The sequence below is a fragment of the Mirounga leonina genome, unplaced genomic scaffold (assembly GCF_011800145.1).
Source record: "Mirounga leonina isolate KUSES-001 unplaced genomic scaffold, KU_Mleo_1.0 Mir_168, whole genome shotgun sequence".
Lineage (NCBI taxonomy): Eukaryota > Metazoa > Chordata > Mammalia > Carnivora > Phocidae > Mirounga > Mirounga leonina.
Genome location: NW_023270426.1, coordinates 6,692,884 through 6,703,138, shown reverse-complemented (window position 1 = coordinate 6,703,138; position 10,255 = coordinate 6,692,884).

The following is a 10,255-nucleotide window of genomic DNA, read 5'->3' as shown; positions in this document are numbered from 1 at the left end:
ATTGTATTGGAAACTGGAGGAGGGGCGCCTGGGTGGCTCAGTCGGTTAAATGTCTGCCTTTGGCTCAGGTCAGGATCCCGGGGTCCTGGGATCGAGCCCTGGATTGGGCTCCCTGCTCAGTGGGGAGCCTGCTTCTCCCTCTCCCTCTGCCCCTCTCCCTGCTTGTGCTATCTCTCTCGCTCTCATGCTCAAATAAATAAATAAAATCTTTAAAAAAAGCGGGGGGCGGGGCGAACTGGAGGAAAGGCGATCCTTGTTATAAAGGGACAAATAGCTTGGTTGAACTGTTTTGGAATTCTTCTGTTTTGTAAAAGGCAGAACTTGGGAGCGATGCAAGTGGATATTTTTAACAGAGGAGATTTTTTAAGCAAAAAGTGGAAGGAGCGGTGTGTTTCCTCCTGGTTGCTTACAGTTTAACGCAAGAAGGGAGAGAAGAATTGTTAGGTAAAAAGGAACAAGAACTTAAACATTAAGAAAACTATGAGCCGACCATTTTGCAAAAATAAATACAAATAAGCACTGACCATTTTGCAAAACTAAATAATAAATAACCCATGCCAAAGAGAACACCAAAGGCGTGGCTGGGAATATATAAATTGAACACAGCCAGTTTGAACTGAAGGGGATGGAGATGGGACAAAATAAAGGAAGTCTATACAACTTGTTAGATCCTATAGGATTGGGTCATAGTGTTAGGATGTGAACTTGCACTCTCCTTCAAGAAAGGGGAAGAAGGACCCCAAAGGCAATTCAGAGATCATCCGGGCCACCCTCTTGGTTTTAACAGATTGGATAGGCTTCAACCAAAGACCTGGGGAGGAGTCCATCTTGCAAAGCCATGGGGCCAGGCAGCCCACAGCCTTGGGGGCATAACGCCACCCAGCAGAGCCACAGAGGTGGGACGACTGCCCCAGCAGGCCTGTAGGGCAGAGCAATCCAAAGAGGATTGATGACTGTCGAGCTTTAACATATGATGAAATCTGCCTTACTAGATATGGGACTTGCTGGGGACCCAAATCCCTTTCCTTTTATTTCTCCCTTTTGGAATGGGAATGTCTATCCTATGCCTGTCCCACCACTGTGTGTTGGAAGCACAGAAACCATAGCTCTGGTTTCAAAAGTTCACAGCTAAAGGGCAATTCTGCTTCTGATTCCGATGATATTGAGATGAGACTTTGGACTTTAGGCTGTGGGGTTGATGATGGGACAAGTTAACATTTTGGGGGCTGCTGGGATGCAATGAATGTATTTTGCATGTGAGAAGGATTTCAGTTTGGGGGGCGCTGAAGCAGAATGTTATTGACTGAAGGTTTGTGTTCCCTCAAAACTCCTATGTTTAAGCCCTGAGCCCAGTGTTATTTAGAGATGGGGCCTTTGGGAGGTAACTGGGGTTACACGAGGTCATGAGAATGGGCCTTCATAACAGGATTAGTGACCACCCTGTAAGAAGAAGCCCTCTCTCAATACTTCTCTCTCACTCACCCCTCCCTCTTTCCCCTTCCCCTCACCTCCTTACCTCCCTCTCCCTTTCTCTGTCTCTCTCTGCGCAAGACCAAGGATAGGCCCTTTCTTGTCAGGGCACAACAAGAGGGCAGCCAGCCATCTGCAAGCCAGGAAGAGAACTCTCACTAGAAACCAAATCTGCTGGCACCCTGATCTCCAACTCCCAGCCCCCAAAACTACGAGAAAATAAATCTCCGTTGTTTTAGCCACCCAGCCTATGGTATGTTGTTATGGCATCCGGAGCTCTCTAAGATAGGCATTACCCACCTCAGAGGAGTTCTGTAATTACATGAAGAGGGCGTCATCTCTTAGAGAATGTGTGAGTTAAGCCGTGGAGTCTGGCGAGTGCATGCAGTGTGTATGTGAACAATGCTCTCTGGGGTTTTGCAATTCACAAGCTGTGAAGCTGAAAGTTTAACTCCTCTGAAATAGACAGAAAGCAGTAGGGAGAGAGAGAGACAGCAGTTAACCTGGTTAGGATGGATGCACAGTTGATAACAGCCTCAGGGCCTGCATTAGGCAGGAATAATGAGGCTGGACTGGAAATAATCCATAGACTTTTCAGGAATGAGAGGAGGTATAAGCCACATGCTCTGGCAACTGATTCAAGACATCGGTGTGAAAGACCGATGTCAAGTTTGATTTTAAGATTTTGAGACCATGTCATTTCCAAGTGTTCATTCGAATAGGTTTTGAAATATACTTAGAAGTCATGCATAATCTGGTAATGATGCACTTTGCTGGACTGAAGGAAAAATAAGCAAGATGAATGTTTCATCTAATAGGAAACCAAGTGGTCAGATGCGCTGTTTTCTTGCAGAGGTCAAGTGTGTATGTAAATGATATATCATTTAAAGACCAGATTTTTTTCTTTTTTAAGATTTTTCTTTATTTATTCATGAGAGACAGAGACAGAGAGAGAGGCAGAGGGAGAAGCAGGCTCCCAAGGAGCAGAGAGCCCGATGCGGGACTCGATCCCAGGACCCTGGGATCACGACCTGAGCCAAAGGCAGACGCTTAACCATCTGAGCCACCCAGGCGCCCTAAAGACCAGATATTATTATCAAAGTTCCTGTGTCAGAATAGTCAACATCACAAAATAAGCAGGTGCTTGCACCCTAATGAAAAATACTTATACTTATTACAGTGAGATTTTAGAGAATCTTAGAATTTCAGGATTAGAAATGACCTTAGAAGCCATATAATCCAAATCTTTTAATCTTACTGATATAGACACTGAGTTCAGAGACATCACACAGAATTAAATGATCAGAATCAGACCTTCTGATACTTGGTCATACATGGACCCTCGAATGATACAAATAGGTCAAAACATTAGTTGTCCCTAAACTCTTTTCAAAAGCATTATGTAATAATGAGATATCATAAGAACCATCTCTCCTACCTTAAAAGCTCCTACATCTTGAGGCCTCTGGGCAATCTCTAGTACTTTAAAAGGTCTTGATTACAATATCCTTTGAAAGATAGCAGGGATTAGAAAAAGGAACCTTAATACTACAGGTTCTAGAAAAGCTGTATAGGAGACCTCCAAGGACAGTAGCAGAATAAGATAGAAAAGAAACTGTTAACTTGATAATACAGAAAAAAAAAAATTAGTATGTAACTTTATAACACAGATTTCTTAATGTTATGTTTCCAAATTGAATATATGTGTATAGGATGGCAACAAGGAAATATTTTTAACCATCTGTCACTACTGAAATTTGATCAAAGCCTTGCTATCTCTATTTTAATAATATTTGGTTCTAATTCTGTTAAGTTTTTCTTAATACCTTTTCCATACTTATAAGCAGTTTCATTTCTTTTACAATAACTTCTAATTCTTTGAAAAAGGTGTTTTTTAAATTTTATTTTGAGACAGAGAGAGAGGGGTGGGGGCAGGGGCAGAGGGAAAGGGAGAAATCTCAAGCAGACTCCATGCTGAGCAGAGCCAGATGTGGGGCTTGATCTCCCAACCCTGAGATCCTGACCAGAGCCAAAATCAAGAGTTGGATGCTTAACTGACTGAGCCACCCAGGGGTCCCTCTAATTCTTTTCAACCATTTTCAATCCAGCGTGTATTTGTAAGTGTTATAACTAATAGGGAAGAATGCTCAGTGTTGATCAATTTAAGACAATGTCTTTACTCCATAGTGGCATCCCATTATAATGCCTTCTATATTAGTTTTTCACATAATTTTTATAAAAACTTTTTAGTATTACCATGTGTAAAGTCCTATCAGGCTGTATTTCCACTGTGCTTAGCACCAGCTCAACTAGTAGTTTAGCAGGGCATTTGAAAATGGTTCAGCCCTTTCCCACGTAGCACCGTGGGACAGCAGAGTGTCCCTCATTCCATTAAATGCCCCTCATATCAACTGTCCAGATGTCTAAAAGACCCCCTGGAGAGTTTCCTTTAAAAACTACTTTGCCGCGTGGTTTTGGGGATCTAATAGAAGGGAAAGTCTCTATCCCTTATTTGGGGTTTTTAAAGAACTAGTACAAAGTGTTACACTGTCTCTCTTATTCTTTCTAAACCATAAAGCAGCAGGCGGATGGTGGAAACTGAGTAGATTTGAAGTTAGACACCTTTGGTTTGAAACTCATATTGTCACTAGCTCTGTGATCTTAGACACTGAAACTCCACCAGTGTGGTTACAGTACCTATTTGCAAAAGTGAATTGAGAATCAAAAGAGATAATTATGTGGAAACGTTTTGTAATCTGTGAATTACCAAACAAATGTTAGTCACTGTTAATCTTTTTGTTTGTTCTGATTGATGTTCTCTGTGCTTCCTCCCCTGCTACCTCCCCTGTTCCAGGACTTGGCTGCTTTCCAGAATTGCTTGATTAAGTAAACCCCTCTACAACAGCAATTTTTCAAGGTATATTCTAGCCGTTTCAATTTTTTTTTTTTAAATTTTGAAACACTGCATACTATGTACCCCTCTTACATATGATGAAGGTGAATATCAGGATATGAAAGTCTGAAACATCTTATCTGTTCAATTTTTGTTTCCAAACTTAACTTCATTTGACCATGGGATCCCATACTTTCTATGTCTTGTCCTCCCCTCCCCTCCCTTCCTTCTTCTTTTAACATAACACCTGTAAATATTCTGCTTAAAGAATTTCATAGAACACAATTTAGTAAGATCTGTTCCAAAAGCTTTGAATGATGATTACACTTGATCATATTTTGCTTTTCCTAAGAATTGATTCTGTATACCACGATTATTCGATATAGGAGGGCTTTATCAGAAATTGTGTTGTATGTTTCTGTAGCATTTTTATGCTCATATATTTTTCCAAATAACAAATTTTGTTCTGTTATTTTTATTCATGCTGTATTTGTATAGATCCCTACTATTTTCCACCCACTGCCTAATGTCACATCATCATCTCCCTTGAGGCTCAGGATCGAGCAATAAAACTAGAGCGGGGAAGTACCATTATCCTCACTTTAAGGTTAGGAGCCGTAATTGAGATCACACAACTGTTGTGGGACCAGCAGCACAAAGCAGGTGTCCTCATTCTTGCTCATTGAGCTTCCTCCTACGACGTAAAGCTTCCAGACTCCTAGTCTTTCATACCGTGCACCTCCAATCCTCTTTGCTGTCTTTCAGTGCCAAAAACTAGTGTATTTTCTGCTTTAGGTCAGACACGTAAAGGGGAGAATTTGCTTATATTTAGCTGCCTGATAACTGAACTCAATCTTTATTCGCTACAGGGTCTTTGGGAATAGGAGAGAGAAGGAGAGAGGTTGGGAAGGTTCTCTTTGGTTTGAATTACCTCAGGAAAAGTCTCCAATTCTCAAGTTCAGACCAAGATTTATTCTAGAAACCTCCAACTGTGGCTATGTCAGATTTTTTAAGCGTTAGACTGAATCCACTCAAAGGTTTGGGTTAATAATTCCACAGCAGAGAACAATCTGTGCTATAAACAATGGGACTTTCCCTGCTACAAGGGAATGACAATGTTTTCTATGAAAGAAAAGCAATTGTTCAAGTGTTGCCCATCTGGAGCCATAAAAGAGCTCAGAATACACTAATGCAACCAAGAAAACAAAAGGGAAAGCTTTTTGCCAGGTACTTTCCACCATGCATTTGACACGTTGGCAGCCCGGTAACATTCTTGACATTTCTGAGCTGTTCAGTGTAGCAGCACCCGACCAGAAAGTGTTACTTAGACTCCACTGGCACATCACCAGGCTCTAGCACAAGGTAACATTCGGTTGGCTCCTCGTTTGATAAGCTGAATGCCAGGTAATTTATAGCCAAGCGAACCGGATGGTCAGGATGGTGTGAAAACCATGCCGTGTACCAAATTCTGCAATAATGTCACCACTGGATCCAATTTGCTCCTGATCCAGGATTTTTACTTATTTATTGTTTTATGAGCTGCAGCCTACAAATCAACAACTTATGCAATATTGATTCTAAGTTGGGGTCTACGCTATTTCTCATTTATCTGACAACATGTATGTTTGCAGACTTGGAAACCGTGGGAAGATAGAGGGCTTCCCTAAATCCAGTCATCAATTACATATTATAGAATTAATTTAGTATTATCCTTTTGATTTTGACATAATACACACATTAAAATCTTCTCGGTCAATTTTGGAAGCCTAACCCTAGTAAAGTGATGAAATTAAAATGGAGCTCCCCCTTCACTTTCTACCACGCTGATTCTGCTACCATAAACCGCGTGCTGGGCTGCAGGTGAGAGAGAGGGGGGTGATGAATGGAGCCTGATGAGGCGGTCACCAAAGCAAGAGTTCACATTACTGAAACCAGACAAACTGTCCACTAGTTTTTGCAGTGATCTGTGCCCGGGAGACTCACTTGTGTGGACCGCATCCACGCATTCCTTTGCTCTTTGCCTTCCACACTGGTTCAGATGATGGAGACAAGAGGAAGAATATATTTTTTTAAACATTTTATTTATCTATTTGAGATAGACAGAGTGAGCGAGAGAGCATGAGCATGAGCAGGAAGAGGGGCAGAGGGAGAGGGAGAAGCAGACTCCCCGCTAAGCAAGGAGCCCGATGTGGGGCTCCATCCCAGGACCCCGAGATCATGACTTAAGCCGACAGCTGAAGCTTAACCAACTGAGCCCCTCATGTGTCCCAAGAGGAAGAATATTTCTTTAGCATACTGCCTGCAGGTTGGTTGGGTCCCCGAGTCACAGCCCTTGACAAAAGCCTTCCTGGGTTCTGTTTATTCTGTTCTCCCCACTTTTCCCTTCAGACCTCGGCTTCACCTGACATTCTGTACCACTGCTTGGTGTCACTATACTCTGAGCACATTTGTCCACTGTCCCTTTATTAAGCTCCTTTCCAATGACCCTATGCGAAAGTGCCATGTTTTACCTCACCCTGCCTTATTATACACACTACAAAGTCGAACATGTCTGCACATGTATGGCTGGCCCACCAGTGAGGGCCCTACTTGCAAGACTATACAAGAACCATGCAGGAAGTCTTTCCCTCTAGGAGAAGAGTGAGCTAGGGTCCCAGCTTTTGTCCTGAGCTGTCATTGCAGGAAAATAATGTGTACATGTGTTTTACAATATAGGGTATATCTTCTGACTCATTCTCCCACCCACATGGCCACCCTGGAATATGAGTGCACTCATATCCAGTTTATTTAATAAATTACTTACATTTTAGCTCAAAACAGAATTTTGGTGAATTTAAATGATCAAAGTAACATGTTTTTACAGATGCATAATATTTCATATTTTTCTCCTAGTTTTCTTTCTTTAGCTCTCACATTTAAATCGTGCAAATAACTTTTCCATCATACACACCTTGTTCATATTATTCTTCTAAGCTATTAGACATATTTGGACATTATCAGTGTGTATAATTTTTTCCACAAGCAAGATTAGGCAAATAAAAGAGATCAGGCAATGCAATGATAGGTGGAAATAAATATTTTTAAAATGCAGTTGAATTATGTTTAATTCCTGTGGTTACATCTTTCATATAAGAATAGTCAAGTGCACTGCTGATTAACTTGAAAAGAACATACTAAAATTGCTTTATATGGGGCGCCTGGGTGGCTCAGTTGGTTAAGCGACTGCCTTCAGCTCAGGTCATGATCCTGGAGTCCCGGGATCGAGTTCTGCATTGGGCTCCCGCTCAGCAGAGTCTGCTTCTCCCTCTGAACCTCCCCCCTCTCATTTGCTCTCTCTCATTCTCGCTCTCTCAAATAAATAAATAAAATCTTTAAAAAAAACTATAAAATTGCTTTATATGTTAATTATTTTAGAAACTCCGCCAGAAGCTCAAGTTTCTTTCCATGCTGTGCTGGCTTATTCTTCCTATTTAAGTGTTCTCATCTGAATATTTTATAATGGCAGATGCAACTCAACACTGTGCGGTTTGTCACAGCATTTGCATTTTTCTATAGAGTTATATACTGTTAGACTGCTCTAGTCTCCACGATAATTCCATAAAATGGAAGACTTGAAAGACATGTTGGATGGATTTTCATTGGGGCATGGAACAGGTGGAGTGTAGCTGATCATATTCCCAAGAAGAGGTCTCAGGGTATTTGGTGAGTGTGAATGTGTCTGTCCTTTGGGAAAATATAGCCAAAGTTAGCACTACATTTTAATATCTCAAAATGTAATTAGCTGATTGTGCTTTTATTTATTTATTTTTTCTGATTGTGCTTTTAAGTGTTTTTTTTGCCTGTGGTGTTTGATGATTCTGCCTCCCTAAATTTTCTTTTCAAAATTAGACGCTGGACCACTAACAAAAATATGAGGCGAAAGCAATCTTCATCACTGCTGAGCATATCTTCTTTGTGTGATCAGAATACAGCGAATGTCCACCTGCACAGTCCCTTCCACGCAGAGGCTGTGGCTGACAGGTAACAATAGGGCAACTAGGGGAAGAGGAGATATAAGTGGTGGCAAATTGAAACCCAGGCGGGAGGGTAGAGCCCTCGGATGTAAAATTAACTGAGCTAGGAAAAGACCAAGATGTAGCTCTGCACACTAGAAATTGTATGTTTTCACATAAAGCATACTTCTTTAAGTTTGATGTATAAGAAGACTGCAGAGGGTAAAATAAGACCATCTCTAAAGGCAGAAATATACCAACTAAGTGCCAAGAATGAGCCTGGACTCATGTATCACAATGTGCCTTATGGCTGTAGCTGAACTATGTACTCAGGTCCCCAATATTACCCAAGAGGAATGTGGGAAGAACAGGGTAACTGATGGTCCATGATTGCTGGCAAACACTGAGATGGGGAGCATATCTCCTCACATAAGGATGGGGACCAGCAGCAGCAGGAGCAGAGAGAGGGAGAGAACGAACCGAAGAATATGGGAATTTAATTTAATTTAATCAAATGCTGCACAACAAGTAAAACAAAAATTAACTTGAAAAATAATAAGAGGATGCTTGAAGAAACAATACCAGAAAAGCATAAGACAAGAACAGGTTAAGAAGTCAAATAATATACTCGATCTTTGAATATTTCTGGAATATGTATAAAATGTATTAAGCTCTTAGTACACTTTCTCTAAGTAAGATAGTATTTGGCACATTCTCTGATCAAAAAGCAATACATCCAGAAGCCAATAAAACTTTAAAAGATGTTATGAAATGAACAAAAGTATGCTTATAAATAACTGTCAAATCCCATTAATAAAATGCTTAGTAAATAATGCCAATGAGATCACTAGGCTCTGAGCCCTATGAAGCCACTAAATACTTGTCTTATTCACCACTGTATACCAAGTGTGGGCATTTCTGGCATATACTCAATAAACATTAGTATCCTACGTTGGGTTCCACAGTAGCAGAGCCGAAGACAGAGATTCTTGACTGGGAGAGTACTCTCAAGGACAGCATGGAAGGATGTAAGGAAAGCAAGGGAGTATAAAGAAAACAGGCAATAACAGAATACCATAGACTTGGTGGATTAAATGAGAGACCTTTGTTTCTCAGTCTGGAGGCTGGGAAGTCCAAGATCAAGATGCCAGAAAGGTAAGTTCATTCTAAGCCTCTTCTCTTGGCTTGTAGGTGGTCCCCATCTCACTGTGTCCTTACAGGGAAAGACAGAGAGCAAGGGAGTGAGCCTCTCTGGAGTCTCTCCTTACAAGGGCAGTAATCCCATTATGAGGGCCCTAATCCACCCTATGACCTCATCTAACAATCTAGCCCTAATTCTATCCCAAAAGCCTCATCTCCAAATACCATCACAGTGGTGGGGAGGGGAAGGCTCAACATGTGGACTCCAGAGGGGACACAAACATTCAGTCCATGACACAGTTTCAGAAGAAGACTGGCCTCTTACTATGACCTAGTCTGGTCCCACGAAGAGCTCTTAAACATTAGTTGCACCACCAAGGCTATATATATGAAACAGATATTCTTGTTGGTTGCCTCTGAGTATACCACGTTTTAGGAGTCCTCTCCAAAGATGAGCCAACTGTCAGATGTCTCAAGGCTGCCATTTTGACTTAGATGCCCTTTCTGGTCATTACACCCACGTTGCTTTTGATGGTTAAGTGCTGCTCCCGGACCTTGACTATTCTGGGATATTCTCAACCTCATTAAGTGACAGAATTATCCACTGCCAATTGTGTCATACAGAGGACAGCCATTATTGAAGTGCTCAGGAATGCTGGTGTTCACCAGCACATCCTTTATTGCTTTGGCATTTTCAACTGGAGTCTCTTCCAATTTTACCTAACAGATTCATTCTAGCATTTGCTCCTCTCTGAACCTG